Raw genomic sequence first — 17,081 nt, 5'->3', positions numbered from 1 at the left:
ACGCGCAAATATATCCAGGGTAAGAGACTGATACCAAGGCAAAACAGCAGCTGACAATGACCTTAATAAAAAGGTGCACCGGCTAACCCAGTCTATGAGCCCTTAGAGAACTATAAAAAGTTCATGTCTTAATACCACTTCCTGTCTTTATGTGTCTCAATCTCACATAAATCAACAGTTCACGCATACCTTGATTCATTAGCACTAATAGACACCAATACAACCAGGCAAAAGAGGGAGAGGAGAGCTCAGAGTCAGCACACACAGCAGCCAGAGAGAGACAAAGAGACAGCCATGAGACCACAGGTGTCTTAAATCACCTCAGCCTAATCAGGAAGCAATAAGGAGGGGTTGGCCTGAACACCAGGGTGTGTTCAAGAACTCACTACTTAGTGTATATAACCCTGGTTTCCCCATCACACTACGTTTGTGGTAAGCAGTTGACACTGGGCTCATGACTGTAGAGCAGTGTTTCTCAATTCCGGTCCTCATGACCCACTGCCCTGCATGTTTTCGATGTTTCCCTCCTCCACCACACCTGATTCAAATGATCTGCTCATCATCAAGCTCTGCAGTGGCCTGATAAGGAGCCATTCATTTGTTGAAAATAACTCCAGTCTCAGTCAGGATGTGTGGATTACCAATCACACCACAGCGCACACTGACATTTGGTGGTTCTGTGTAGGGAAGACACTCAGACCTGTGTTGCCTGCAAACTGGTCAGAAACATGTCCCCTGGTTCAACTAGTTATGCCATTCTATGTTTCCTGGTACATTTATACAACATTTCCTGGGAATGGTCGGATATTACAGGAACTTTTGCAAAAATTTCTCCTCAGTTGTCCAACCATTAACTAATCTACTTAGTCCAAAGACTGATTTTTGTTGGGACAGATGGTTTTAGACCACCCCGTTTGCTATTTCTCCTGAAAGTTTTTTTTTTCTTTTTTTAAAAGAAAAGGTAAGGCTTTACCAGGAATTGAGTGAATGAAAGGCTGTGCAATGAAACTGTAAAATTGGTCTTGTTTACCCCTGGGGAAGGCTCATGTTTATTCCTTTTTCCTGAATAAACTCTACTGCACTTTGCTTATCACCAGTCTCTTTTTTTTGTTTGTTTTTTCAACTCTAAAGGTGAAATATTAAGAGGCTAAGGTCTGAGTCAAACTCTGGCCCTGTCTGGTACTTTGTTTTCCCAACATAATATGTGGCAGCCTGTACCAATCCAGCTGCTACAGGGCTACTTCATCCACACCCCATCCCCAGAAGACCTTGGTCATGCATTGCCCTGGACTCTGTTACTGGACTTCTGCCTTCTAGAGGTACACCATTGTCATCCCAAATGTTAACCATTTTCTCAAAAGCTGTTCATGTCGTTGCCTTACCCAAGATTCCCTCTGCCTTAGAAAAAGCTCCACTCTTCTCCCAACATGTTTTTAGGTTCCATGGCATGCCAACTTATACTGTTTCAGAAATATGGCCCTCAAGTCATCTCTCAGGAACGAAAATCTTTTTGTTCATGAACTTTGTGCTTGTCACGGATTTCAAAGTAAGACTGTTTATTCACGATAAACAACTCATGAATCTCCAGAACAGAGCAAAACAAGAGGCTATGAAAACCTGATACACTTTCCTCACTATCTAGGTTCCCACTCCAGGAGGAAAACAGAAAAGGCTGTGAAACAGCAGCAAATAAACTTTACACGCTCTACTAGTGAGGCGGGATAAACAAAAGACGCTCTCACGATTAACGGAGGCACAAAACACAAAACTCTCCACAAAGGGAGGCACAATGAAACTTAACAATTATCGCTGAACTCTCCTATAACGGAGGCACTATGAAATCAAATACAAATCTCTCCTCGAACAGAGGTCCTATGAGACATTACCAATAAAATCAAGAATGCAACACTCCACTATCGGAGGTTCTTTGAAACATTAACAAGAAAGCAAAACCACTCCTTAATGGAGAAAAAAAACAGACTATGAAACTTAACGATGTCTAAACTATGGCTATGGTTCAAAAACTTAACGAAACAAAGATCGCTCTGTGGGAGGAACGCTCGACTACAGGCTCGTGGATTCAAGGATTTGGTTAATCAAGAAGTTCAGTAGTTAAGGCATTGCAAATATGATCTACTACAGCAAAAAGAATGGTAAATAGTAATTTTATTGATTTTTAGTGAATATTATCAGTTATTAAAAACTGAACTGCTTGTCTTCCCAGCCACCAATTTGACTGTTATCAGTCTATTCAATGGACGTTATCAGCACACATCAGTCCCATTTATATGTGCTAGTAGGGACCTACTAAACCTACTGGTAGGTTCAGGAGGCTGTTATTGACCATTTCTATCAGTGGGCCATTATTTCAGTGAGTCAGTAGGGGGAGAAGGCCTGTTATCAGGCGTGTGCTTTTTTTGTTTGTTTTTCAACTTTATTGACCAAAAGTATATCTCTCATAATATATTCATCATAATATTATTTGATCATATTGTAGGTTCTGAATCGTGTTGGAGTAAAACTGTGTTTACAGATTATATGTATATATATTTTGTGCGTAGCTATATATAGTGTAATTATTGTGTATATATAGTGTAATTATTAGTTCGGCTGTACTACATATTTGATATATTTTTGAGAAATGCCTTTTTGCGACCCTATAAACAACCCTTCTTTGCAAACCGGAAATGCTACGAGTACGGTGTTGATTTTGTATGATGTTACATGGTGCGGCTCTAACAGTATCTGAAATAAACTTATTTAGTTTATCTTTGTATTGATCATCTAGATGAAGTATAATTACTAGTTCGGCCGCACTGGATATTTGATATATTTAGTAGAAGTATGTTTTCACAAGCCTGCTTTGCAAAACAGAAGAAGCTGCTAACCCAAAACCACATTTCTACAATAACAGTTAGAATATCTAACGTAAACCAATATCTTAAAATTTTTTTAACGTTGATCATATAGATGAAGTGTAATTACTAATTCGGCTGCACTAGATATATTCAACTGATATATATTTTTAAAACCCTACTCAAAACCCTACTTTGCAAACTTGAAAAAACTACAAATATGACTGTACTTGTACAGCACTTTTCTCTTCTATCTGACCACTCAAAGCACTTCTAACACTACATGCCACATTCACACACTCATATGGCACGTCTTAAGTCAAAACATCAATACATAACGATGTGCTTTTTAACCATTCATACACACATTCATACACATTCTTGGGGGCAACTTGGGGTTCAGTGTCTTGCTCAAGGATGCTTTGACATCCTTGAAACCGGAGATGAACCACCAACCTCTTCCTCCTAAGCTACAGCCCCCCCTAATTTCTATCAGATACAATACATGGAACAAGGGAATTGTAGTTTCTTTTAAAAATGGTCGTATTTCTTATATGAAGAGGTAAATAACAAATTGAGAGGACAAGGAGAGATTTAAAGGGGTGGAAACACATTTATGTGATCAGATTTTAAATATGCAATTGTGAAATTGGTGAAACCCAGGGCTGAGACCAGGATGCAGAGTTGTAGTCTTACATACTTCTCTGCAGCTTCCCACCTGATGCTGCCCCCCCCTCAATCAAAAAACACAAAAGGAGCAAATCCTCTTGTGCAAAAAAAATTTAAAACAAAAACTTTAACTGAACAAAAACATCAAACTATTAAATGTGGTTTGCTGAATATTAGATCTCTCCCTTTGAAGTCTCTGTTAGTGAATGATTTGATCTGTGATCATCATATTGATATATTTTGTCTTACAGAAACCTGGCTGCAGCAGGAGGATCATGTTAGCATTAATGAATCAACTCCCTCTGACTATTTAAATGTTCATGTTCCTAGAACCACAGGTAGAGGAGGAGGAGTGGCAGCTATCTTCAGATCAGGGTTACTAATCAGTCCTAGACCCAAGATTAGTTTTAGCTCTTTTGAATCTCTGATTCTCAGTTTTTCCCAAAGTAGAAATCACAAAAACCTCTTGTGTTTGTTGTTGTGTATCGTCCACCTGGCCCTTATTCTGAGTTTCTCTCTGAATTCTCAGAGTTTTTATCCCAGTTAGTGCTGAGTACAGATAAAGTCATTGTAGTGGGTGACTTTAATATTCATGTAGATGTTGAAAATGACAGCCTAAATATTAACTTTAATTCTATATTAGACTCTATTGGATTTTCTCAAAGTGTTCACAGACCTACTCACTGCCTTAATCATACCCTTGACCTTGTGCTGACTTACATATAGAAGGTGTCTGTCAGAGAATGCTGTAACCAGATTTAAAGAGTTGATTTCATCATCCTTTTCTTCACTGCCATGTGCTGATATGACAGAGGACGTCTACCTAAATTTTACTCCAGTAGAACTTGACTCTCTTGTTGACAGCACTACAGCTTCAATGCGTACAACACTGGACAATGTTGCCCCTCTGAAAAGGAAGGTAATCAGTCAGAAGAGGTTGGCTCCTTGGTATAATTCGCAGCTGCTTTTGTCACAGCTCATGTTGTTAACTCTTGTTTTCAGGTCATTTGTTATGTTTTCAGGTTTTGTGTTATGTTCTTGGATTCAGTTCTTGTCATGTTTCTCCCCTGCCATCAGCTGCACTCATACAGTAATCACTCCCTCCACAGCATTTAGTTTCCTGGTTTACTCATGTTCATCGCAGAATCCTCACCAACCCTTCATGCCTTACCACAGAAGTTAAGTCTGGTTTCCTGCCTCATAGCCTTGCCTTAGTTCATAGTCATAGTCTTGTTTACCCACAGCCTCGTTTTCATAGTCTTGTTTATTAATTTATCCATAGCCTTGCCTTGTTTTTTCTAACATTAAGTATTTTTGAATCTGGCTCTGCCCCGCTTTATGTTTTTGCCTTGTTCCCTGTTTTGTGTTTTATTTATTTATTTTTTTTGTGGAATAAACCTTGTTACTAATTGAAAGAACTGCATCTGGGTCCTACCTCCCCACCGTTCTTGACAGCTTTAAAGCAGACTGCAAGAAAGCTGGAGAGACAGTGGCGTTCCTCTAATTTAGAAGAGTCTCAATTAGTCTGGAAAGATAGTTTAATAACGTATAAGAAAGCCCTTTGTAAAGCTAGAACTGTTTATTATTAATCATTGATAGAAGAGAATAAGAACAATCCCAGGTTTCTTTTCAGCACTGTTGCCAGGCTGACAAAGAGTCCGAGCTCTGTTGAGCCATGTATTCCTTTAACTCTCAGCAGTGATGATTTCATGAGATTCTTTATCAATAAAATTGTTTCTATCAGAGAGAAGATTAATGGAATCCTTCCCACTATTATCACTGATGTATCATCAAGTAGAGCAGCTTTAGAAGTATCTTTAGAACCTGATTTGTATTTAGACAGCTTCTGCCCAGTTGATCTCTCTGAGTGAACAACAGCAATAGTCTCTTCTAAACCATCAACTTGTATGTTAGACCCAATCCCAACCAGACTGTTCAAGGAGGTTTTCCCTTAACTGACACTTCCATATTGGATTTGATCAATTGGTCTTTGTTGACAGGATATGTACCTCAGACTTTTAAGGTTGCTGTAATTAAACCTTTACTTAAAAAACCTACTCTTGATTCAGAAGTGTTGGCTAATTATCGACCTATATCCAATCTCCCTTTTTTGTCTAAAGTTCTTGAAAAATAGTTGCAGTTCAACTTTGTGATCATTTACATAGAAATAATCTGTTTGAAGAGTTTCAGTCAGGATTCAGAGTGCATCATAGCACAGAAACAGCACTGGTGAAAGTTACCAATGATCTCCTCTTAGCCTCTGATAGCGGACTTGTTTCTGTGCTTGTCCTGTTGGATCTCAGTGCTTCATTTGATACGATCGATCACAGCATTCTGTTACAGAGACTTGAACATGTTATTGGGATTAAAGGAACTGCATTAGGCTGGTTTAAGTCATATTTATCTGATAGATTCCAGTTTGTTCTTGTAAATGAAGAATCTTCCTCACACGTTGGAGTAAGTCATGGAGTTCCCCAGGGTTCTGTGCTTGGACCGATTCTTTTTACTTTATACATGCTTCCATTAGGTAACATTATCAGACAGCATGGCATAAATTTCCATTGTTATGGTGTTGATACTCAGCTGTACTTATCTATGAAACCAGATGAAACCAATAGGTTGGTCAGACTACAAGCCTGTCTTAAAGACATAAAGACCTGGATGACTCAGAACTGTCTGCTTTTAAATTCAGACAAAACTGAAGTTGTTCTCTTTGGACCTGAGCGCTTCAGGGAGAAATTGTCTAGTTATATAGTTACTCTAGATGGTATTTCCTTGGCTTCTAGTTCTACAGTGAGGAACCTTGGAGTTATTTTTGACCAGAATTTATCATTTGACGCACATATAAAACTGATTTCTAGGACTGCCTTCTTTCACCTTCGTAATATTGCTAAAATCAGGAACATCCTGTCTCAGGGTGATGCAGAGAAAATAGTTCATGCATTTGTTACTTCAAGATTGGACTACTGTAATTCCTTATTATTGGGCTGTCCCACATATTCTCTGAAAAGCCTCCAGCTGATCCAAAATGCTGCAGCCAGAGTTCTGATGAGAACTAACAGGAGAGATCATGTTTCTCCAGTTTTAGCTTCTCTTCATTGGCTCCCTGTTAAATTCAGAACAGAATTTAAGATTCTTCTCCTCACATATAAAGCTCTTTATGACAGAGGACCATCATATCTCAAAGATCTCATTGTAAGATATTTTCCTAACAGAGTACTTTGCTCCCAAACTGCAGGTTTACTCCCAAACTTACACCTTTCCTCACCTTGCTCTCTTTTCCCCCTGTTTACTTTCTCAAATTATTTGTACATGTGACATTATTGTGGTTAGTAACTCGTGTTTCCCTGTTTCAACACCTTTGAATTGTGTTATGGTTTTTTTCCCCCCCTCTTTTCCCTCTTTTCTGTCTTTCGTCTTCCTGGTTCTGGTTCTGCCAGAGGTTTCTTCCTGTTAAAAGGGAGTCGTTCCTTTCCACAGTCGCTTCAGGCACGCTCAGCACGGGAGATTGGACTGAAGATGCAAGTGCAATCTGATTGAATTGAATTCCAATTGGCTTGATTTGGACTATATTATTTAAGTGTCTTGAGTTGGCATTTGTTGTAATTTGGTGCTATATTAATAAAACTGAATTGAATTTAATTGAAAATGATTTTTTTTACCATATTTGATAATGCCCCCACTTGGTGGCCATACCTATATGGGTATAGTCACATAGCTGAAGTCAAGGGCTCTCTATCATAGTTGGTCCCATATATGTAGCCTCTTCTGTTAATGATTACCAAGCCTTCCAAATTGCACTGAGGTCAAGGTTCAGAGGTCAATATTTCAAGGCAGGACTAATTTATAATATTCACACTGACATATGTTACTCAAAATAGTGTCTTTTCAAAAATGTCTTTCATTTTGTCCTACAACAAAGTTTTATTTTTACCTCTGTTTGGTGTCAGCCTCTTTCAGGTGTAGTTTCTAAGACCATTTGATTGTCCAGCCTGGATGAAATCAAGTCTTTGGATTTATTTTTTTTTCTGTTTTGGTCAGAAAGAACCTTCAAGGTATTGATGATTTCCCCAATCATGTTCATAATTTGGGATTAGGGCTAGTGTTTTGCTTTATTTTACCCATAGGTGGGTAACAATGGGCACTTGGACATGGGCATGTCAACATCCCACACCCCCACAGCATGGCACTCACTTGCCCTATTTTGCCTAACACTAAAACATATGCAGCACACTGTCAAGTCATGCACCACAAAAATGATAAATAATAACAATAAAGATCATTCTTCAACAGGTAGCACTCTCTGCACCTCAAATATCCTGCACTGTGTCAGGTACGGTGCAAAGAAGGTAGGACCTGGATGCAGTACTTTCAAAATCAAAAAGGTTTATTTTCAACCACGAGGTAAAAAACAGAAGGCGTGGCAGAGCCTGTTATCAAAATGACTTTAACTATGGAAAACACAATAAACAAAATGAAAAACAAGACTATGAATAATTACCTTTGGTTCTTGCCTCATAGTCTTGTCAGACTTAACTTTGGCATGAAGGGTACATAAGGATTCTGCAGTGGACATGAGTGAACCAGGAAACTAAATACTGTGGGGAAGTGATCAGTGATGACGTGCAGCTGTGAACAGAAACGGGTGACATGAATGAACCTAACGTGACAGGGGAGAAACATGACAAGAACCTGAAAACCTAACAAAGAAACTGAAAACATAAATGTCAAAACATGAACTATGACAGAGCCCCAGGTGAGCCAGGCTTGGTTGCGGCAGGCGGGGACTTGGACTTTAGGCTGGACTTGGACTTGAGACTTGAGACTTAAGACAGTGGGCTGTATCTTGGCGACCTCAGCGGGCTGTAGCTTGGCTACCTTAGCGGGCTGTAGCTTGGCTACTTTAGCGAGCTGTAGCTTGGCGACCTCAGCGAGCTGTAGCTTGGCGTCTTCAGTGGGCTGTGGAGGCAGCAACACGGGAGCAGACACTGGGGAGGCAAAGGGAGAGGGGTAAAGCTCGTGGATCCAGGCCGATTGTAGGCTGAAAATGCCCATTGCAGCCGCGATGTAGATTTTCCTCACGGCCTCCCAAGTCTCCTGGATTCCAGGAATGTCAGGAACTAGCCTCTTCTCAAACTCCTCCAGGAAGTCTCCGGACAGACTCCACCGGGCGAGACTGTCGGCTCCCCTCGGCCATGCCTTTGTGCAAGGCCGTGAGCCGGCTCTGGAGCGCATGGAGAACTGCTGGGTCCATTCTGGCAGAATCCTTCTGTCAGGTACGGTGCAAAGAAGGTAGCACCCAGATGCAGTACTTTCAAAATCAAAAAGGTTTATTTTCAACCACGAGGTAAAAAACAGAAGGCGTGACAGAGCCGGTTATCAAAATGACTTTAACTATGGAAAAAACAATAAACAAAACAAGGCTATGAATAATTAACTTTGACAAGACTATAAGGCAAGAACCAGACTTATCTTTGGCATGAAGGATACATAAGGATTCTGCAGTGGACATGAGTGAACCAGGAAACTAAGTGATCAGTGATGACGTGCAGCTGTGAACAGAAACAGGTGACATGAGTGAACCTAACATGACCTAACATGACAAGAACCTGAAAACCTAACAAAGAAACTGAAAACATTAATTTCAAAACATGAACTGTGACACCCTGCCCCTGCAATACATGTTCTATAAAGACAGACATACAGTATGTGTGTGTATGTTATTTGTCTGCTATATTCACCAGTATAATACTGATACTCATTCATCCCTATATTAATCAGCCCAACTTCTTCCATCAGTCATATACCAGATAACCAGATAGACGTGTGTATATGTCTATGTTTATGTCGGCTTAAGTCGACAACCAGTCCATGTGATATATATCTATATGAAAAGTGGTTTGCTAACACATTGAAGATGTAAAATCAAAATAATTCGTACGCACATAAATAGGAGTCATGTTTTTGGGTAATTAGCTCTTTAACCAGCTAGGAATGGTTGCCAGGTTCGCTAGTACCCTCGTTTTTTTACGCATTACCTGACCAGTCGGCCTCTACTAGGTCAACAACCACACTGCTACAATATGCTACTAGGCAAGCTAAACGTAAAAGCAACCTGATAAAAAAAATACAGCGCGGTACAACCACTTTGTTACACGAGAACATACACCGACTGTCAAGTGTCATTTGATACCTTGAATGGCGCTATAAAAGCAAGCTATTAGTATTGTAGTGGCAATCACTTTAATGGGACTTGATAATGACAGCTGATGTGTTCGTTTCATAAAGATTATAGACTGAACATGCTTAAACACTTTTTCCTTTTTTAAATTGAGGGTATTTATGTTATCTTTATATGAAGTTACACACTGTTCAACAAACAGACAAGCAGGGTGTGTTTTTTCCACCCGAAAACAGGTGTGTCTTGTGTGAGTCATGTCTCTTTTTGTACAGCTGGTGCCACTGGCAATTTAGCACATATAATGAGGTTAGGCAAGGTAAAATGTGGTTGACACCAGTCAGAAACAGAACCAAAAGTTTATTTGATTAAAAACAACAAAAAATGTCATCTTTCCTCAGAGTAGCAAGGCACTCCTTCAGGTTCCCTCAGTATTTTATCCATACTGAAGAGAAACATTTGCAGTTCTTTTTGGCTTCTTCTTTTTCCTTTTTTAAAAACATACGACAACTCATACAAAGCAACAAAAAAAACAACATAATTTGTCAACACCATATGGTCCATTCTTTTTTTTTGTACATATTCTTAAACTGAAATGTAATGAGAAACATTGAGATACATATCTCTGTCATTGTTGTTTGTGGATAGCAATGACCTTCATGGTCCACATCATCTGACCTCAAAGCAAAAACATTTTGCAGTAATATTGTAAAATATATACATAAATATATATATACAATTGGATCAATAAAAGCTTACTGAGAACAAATGATGTCTTTTTATTTATTTATTACAAAGATTTGGTAACTCAATGGTAACTCAGTGTGGAGGTTTTGTCCATTTACGAGAACTTCAAAGAGCTGGTGCAGTCATCGGGACCCCACCAATGGATTAAGTGGGTATAGAAAATGGATGGATGGATGGAGAATTCACCTTCACAGTTTTGGTGAAATTTCAGACACATGTCTCTAAATAAATGTAACTATCTAAATGGGAAGAAACTATAGCCAGGACAATCAGTCACAATCAAATTGCCAGTGACCCTGCAGCACTTCCACCATACACCATCCGCAAAGAACCAGGCGGGAGAGAAGTGATTCAGAGACAGTTGACATCCTGCTCTTCAAGGAAACATGGCAGTCTCCGAATTGGATACAGTAGCTTGTCCAGGGTGGGAATAGGTGCCTCAGTGGGTAGGCCCACGTGTTCATAGCCCAACATGTTAAAGAGGACATGATATGATTATTTCCAGTCATTTAATTCTTAATATTTACTACCTCTAGATTAGCTTTTAACCCATCATTACTCAAAATAGTCTGTAATCAATTTGGAACAAGGGAGAGCTCTGTAGTGGGAAACCTCTTACTGAAAACAAGAGGATTTGTGGGTAGTGTATTTTGATTGGTCAAATTCCTAGAGGCTTGCTGAGGGAGCAGGGAGAGGATGTTGATGACTCGTGAAGGCACATTACTCGGGGTTATGATGGTCAAGAAGCTATAATTCAGTTCACTTTAATCTAATGATACTTTAATAAGAAATTAAAGTAGGGGCATTGTATTGCTGTAGTATAAATTGTTATCACCAATATATTGTTATAGATAGATAACAATTAAAACAAAAAAATAGATATATAAAAATCAGCTGGCAAACATAAAAAAAATTAAAGTGTAGCAGAGAGACGTGTGGTTGAAATCTTCATAGACTGCCATGAGTAGATCTATCTGTTTTTGGTAATTTGCCAGCAACTTAGCTGATGATGTCACATATTGCATTGGAAAGTAACACGGGTGAACTCTCTCAGTAGACAACATGGACAGGAACTCACAGCCAACAGTTCAACATCTGCTATGTGGGGACACTCCTTCTCAGTGACATGTTTAGGATTACACCATCTGTTGTTAACCAGCTCTGTGATCCTCCGCCTTCACTGTAGCCTCTCTGTCTGCAGTCTCTGTCTGCCCGTATAGTCTTAAAGCTGAGGTGTTGTTCCTGCAGCCATTTTTCGATGAAAAAAAAAACTGTCTTGCTGATATTCCTGCTGTATCTTATTCCAGATGATCTTATGCTTTGGCTTTGAAAAGCTCAACCAGCTTGTCCTACATGCAAACAACTTTCTGTGTGCCATGGTGATGCATCATAACAGACGTAAACAAAAAGTGCCAGTGTTACCAGCAGCAATCATTCCAGCAGCACAAAAAACAAACCAGCATATGAAATGTGATACGTAGACTACAATAAAATATGGAACAGTGAAGAAAAAGTGCTTGTTAGCAGCAGATGGTTTAATACTGGATATGTATTTTAGAAGAAGGGTTTCTCTATTCCAGATGTTGAACTGTTGGCTACGAGTTCCTGTCAATGTTGTCAACTGAGACAGTTAACCTGTGTCACCTGCCAACTCTGTGTACGATGTAATCCAGTTGTTACCAAACTACAAAAACAACACCCCAAATTAATCTCCAGGACACTTCAGTTTTCTGTGGTTAGCACCGTGGCCTCACAGCAAGAGGGTTCTAGGTTCAATCAACACCTGTGTGGAATTTGCATGTTTTCCCCGTTTATGCATGGGTTCTCTCCAGGTACTCCGGATTCCTCCCACCGTCCAAAATTATTTTAAAAAACATGCCTGTTAGGTTAATTGGTGTCTCTAAAATGTGTGTGTGTGGTTGTTTGTCTCTGTGTGGCCCTGTGATGGACCTGTCCAGGGGGTACCCCGCCTTTCTAGGAAATGGATTTATACCGCAGCAATATAAACTCCCTTAGGAGAGAAAATTATTGTTTTAACACTGTAGATAAGGCAGAAAACACTCAGTGGGTTTACATGATGAGATTAACTGGATTACAGCTACAGTTGGTTTATGCTCCTTATCTGAGGGTAATTATCCTTGGATATATGGCAGTGAATGAATGGAATCACTGGCACAAAGCATGCAATACCACAGTAGATAGGTGGCGCTGTACCCATTTCAGCTATCGCTAATAGAGCCACTTCCTGTTGACGTCTTCACCACCACCAACAACAAACTCAGGCATTCAGAAAGATGGAGAACACAGAGCGAGATGAAGCTGCGTCCCTCTACATCTGTGATGAGCTGGTTATGGCACAGACGATGCACAACGGCGCATTCTCCATCGCGTTGTTTGTTTCTTTCTGACGGCGGCGACAACAACAGTAATATCGTCTCCTTCGACTTCCGGCTGACGAACGCTGAAAAAAACGCTCAATCCGATCCACTGTCGTCTACGTTTGGATTGAGTTATTGTCAGGTCTCGTAAACGCTCTTAGTTTTTTGTACCTTGTCTTGTCACTTCCTATTTTATTTTGAAGTATTAACCAGTCTGTGGCGTGCCTGTTGCCACTGCGGGTTCTCTCAGGGAGACTCGGAGACAGCGGACGGTTCAACATATAGTTTATTTAACCCTTTGCACGGTGGAGTCTTTCGCAGGCCTTCCCTCCCGGTTCGTGCTGCCGACTCCACTTCAGTCTCGTCCCAGCTCCAGCCCCACGTCCAGCACGCTACTGAGTTTTTAAACAGAGGAGAGTGATTAGACAAGTGACTGCCAGTGTACTAATCACTCACCTAGTCCTGCTCCCCAGAGCTCTCTCCACAGCTCTCTCCTGCAGCTGATGCACCACGCCCCCTCCACACAGTCCTCTCGTTTCAGATAACTTGCCTTTTCCCCCGTGTCATGTGTCTGAGTGTCTTCCCTGATCACCCTAAATGTTTCCACCTGCTTCCCTGGGATCCTCGTGTGTATTTAGTCTGCGTCTTCCCTTGTCTTGTTGCCAGTGTGTTGAATTTGTCTTTCAAAGCGTTCTCACTCTAGCCTCTACAGCGATCATAGTCTTGAGTAACCCATAGAGCATGATTATTGATGTGTTCCTCTTTTCAGAGTGATTTTCTGTTGTACCTTTTCAATAGCCATAGATTTAACCCAAGTGATTTTGTTGTTGTTTTTTTCATGCTCATAGTATATGCGTTAGTGGAGTGTTTTTCATTTATATCCTTAAAGTTTATAGCAACTCCATTAGAAAGAGTCTCTTTCTGTTTTTGTCTTGTTAACTTTCTATAGTGCCTCTGACGATTCGGAGAGTAATAAGTTTAAATTGTAAAATTTCTATAGTTTTTGTTTTTTCCTCCTAGCGTGGAGAGAATTTTCATTTGCTAAGTTTTGATAAGAATGAATGGAGCAGCGTTTAGCAGTGTTGCTCTGCACCGACCCGTCGTTGTGAAGAAGGAGCTGAGCCAGAAGGCGAAGCTCTCGATTTACTGGTCAATCTACGTTCCCATCCTCACCGATGGTCACGAGTGAACGAGATTGCGAATACAAGCGGCTGAAATGGACTTCCTCCGCAGGGTGTCTGGGCTCTTCCTTAGAGATAGGATGAGAAGCTCAGTCATCTGGGAGGGGCTCGGAGTAGAACCGCTGCTCCTCCGCATCGAGAGGAGCCAGATGAGGTGGCTCGGGTATCTGGTTAGGATGCCCCCTGGACGCCTCCCTGGTGAGGTGTTCCGCGCACGTCCCACTGGGAGGAGACCCCGGGGAAGACCCAGGACACGTTGGAGAGACTATGTCTCTCGGCTGGCCTGGGAACGCCTCGGGGCCCCCCCGGAAGAGCTGGAGGAAGTGGCCGGGGACAGGGACGCCTGGGTTTCTCTGTTAAAGCTGCTGCCCCCACGACCCGACCCCCAGATAAGCGATAGATGATGGATGGATGGATGGAAGTTTTATAGTCACACTCCCCTCTTCATAGATATAGAGGAGAGTGTGTTAGGAATTTATTGCCCATTGTTTTGCTCTGCAAAAAAGACTATCGATAATTATTGTATAAATAAAATACTATTATTGATACGACCCTGCATCTGCCTCCTGTGCTTTCATGATCCGTGACAGTTGTTCGGGTCTTAATTCGATCGCAAGTAACCCGAGCCGATTCAATTTCTCGTCAGATTAAGGTGTCTACATGAGCTGAATAACTCAATCTTATTGTAATTTAGCCATTAATCCAATTCGATGGCGCACATGTAACTGCTGATGGAAAAGCATACCATGGATCCTTTAAACACTTTTCTCACTCGTTGCCCATTGTTGCATACTAGTACTGAACAAGGCTCAACTAGATAAAAAGTATTTATATTTGAAAGGCCTAGCCCAGGGGTTGGCAACCTTAAACACTCAAAGAGCCATTTGGACCTGTCTCCCAAAGAAAAGGAAACACCGGAAGCAACAAAACCCTTTTGACACCTACACTGCACATATACTGTATGTATAGTTTTTTACCTTTATACTATTATAGTATGTATAAAAAACTATAGTGTGTTGCATTTCTGTGAACTGCTACAGAGAAAGAAAATTAAATTTCTGTATGTAACAAAAACATTTTAAAATCCAAAAGATGGTTGGCCTACTGAGTCTCAAAAAGCTCAATAAATCGCGTGCTGGCAGGTGTCGCACATCACTGGTTGTGACACATATTTGAGAAACAAAAAATTAAACCTGTTTTATTTTCGTGTTACAAGATCACCCAATCTTCAAATTTCAAATAACTAACAGAGACAGACAAGACATACAACCACACACACTCACACTCACTCCTAAGGACAATTTAGAGTCACCAGTTAACCTAACATGCATGTTTTTGGACGGTGGGAGGAAGCTGGAGAACCCGGAGAGAACCCACACATACACGGGGAGAACATGCAGACTCCACACAGAAAGATTCAGCTGGGAGTTGAAACTGGAACCTCTGCTGTGAGGCAACGGTGTTAAACCAGATGGTTATCTTTATGGAACTCTAGTCTAGACAAATTAACATCTACTGCAAAATATACACACAAGTTATCCATTTGCAATATTTCAGGCATACATCTTCACTATTGTGTAACATGCAACAAAATCGGGTGAAATATTGACAATACCCTGAGTCCACAATTGTGGCCATTCATAACTTTGAGCTGGAGAGTCAACAGGAAGCCTCAGTACACACTTTCCCCACCTCACCTCACCTCACCTCATCATAAGTATTTCATGCATCTAATTAATTAGAAAGCATTTTGGTTTCAAACTAGTTAATTTTCTAAGATTTAGACAGAGACATATCAGATGTACAGAGAGCTAAGAAGTTAAGTGAAAAGGTCACCAACAAGCAGGTGTTTTGGGTCATACTGGGTAACATTTTAAGCCACACTAGTTAACTTTTGAGGTCAATAGGTACTTGAATAAGTTAACTGGATACAGTAAGGCATTTATAATTTCAGTTCTGAACATTTTGACAACCACAAGTTAGCCAGTGCATACTATTGATGGTCATTAGCGACTAGGGAGTAGAACCTGTGTTGACTAGTTATGTGCTAATATTACATTTTGGAGGTCACTAGTTAACTTGTGAAACTTACAAACACGAAAAATGTCTGCTTTCATTTTTTTTGTTTTTATTTTTCTTCATCCTTGATATATTAATCAACTGGCAGATTTCAGTGGTCAGCTTTAACTAACTGAAATAGCTGTGGAATAAAATGTTTCTTCATCTGGCATTAATTTGGAAGACCTTACAATGGGACACAACACAATGTTATACATGCAAAGTGTAACACTGGTACCAGAGAAAGAGGAAAAACTCACTTGTAAAGGGAGGACACTTTCTGCTAAACCAGATTCAAGAAGGGCACCATCTGCGCTGAGTGGTTGAGGAATGAGAGAACACGTCAGACACACAAACAAAGACGCACAATGTCAAGGACACTTAACATGGGAAAGACGATGAAGAAAGACAAAGTAGAACTTTTATACTATTTATTGAGTTACAGCTGCCCAGGCACAGAGGGGGTGAAATAGGGTAAAAACTTGGATGAAAGTGGTACAAGATCAACTTTAGGGACAGAAACACAACAGATGGTCAGATAGCTGACATGACATGTTTATGTTCTATGTTTTGTCTCAATAAAATGTAGCCAATGGGAATTGAGTTACAGCTTGAAATTGGTGTGTAATAAGATTGTTTTTTATTGTTCTTGTAGTACAGACGTCCCTGTTACACTAGTTAGATTTCATTTCTTCTCAGGGTGTGACACTCCTCTGGATTGAAACTATAATGGCTCACACCTCCCCAGGCTTAACAAGATGGCAAGTTGTACTTTGCTGGTTCTGTTGTCTTAAAATAACATGGAGTTAAAATGCTGAAACTTGCTCTAAACCTCTCTGACACATCAGATAATGTAGTTTTAACTTGAAGGTAGAGTAAAATGTATTTTAAAGTCACATAACAATGCTTAGATGGCGCCATTTAAAATATAAGAACTCACAAAGAATTAATTCAGTGTGGTGTGACCAGTGCTTTAATTTGGTGAGCTGTTGAAAGAAGACAGTTAAGAGTTGGC

The 17,081-nt window shown here is 40.3% G+C and overlaps 1 protein-coding gene across 1 annotated transcript in view; it reads right to left on the bottom strand.

Annotated features, from left to right (window-relative positions):
- Positions 1–1,061: 1,061 nt before the first annotated feature.
- Positions 1,062–17,081, bottom strand: part of cpt2 (carnitine palmitoyltransferase 2) — a 397,454-nt gene continuing 381,434 nt past the window's right edge. The window contains exon 6 of the transcript XR_011916959.1: positions 1,062–1,073. The gene's annotated coding sequence lies outside the window, so the exon portion shown is untranslated. The remainder of the gene's footprint in view (positions 1,074–17,081) is intronic.

Source organism: Leuresthes tenuis, unplaced genomic scaffold, assembly GCF_036924035.1.
Source record: "Leuresthes tenuis unplaced genomic scaffold, fLeuTen1.0.hap1 SCAF_7, whole genome shotgun sequence".
Classification (NCBI taxonomy): domain Eukaryota; kingdom Metazoa; phylum Chordata; class Actinopteri; order Atheriniformes; family Atherinopsidae; genus Leuresthes; species Leuresthes tenuis.
This window is presented reverse-complemented; position numbering and strand designations above follow the sequence as displayed.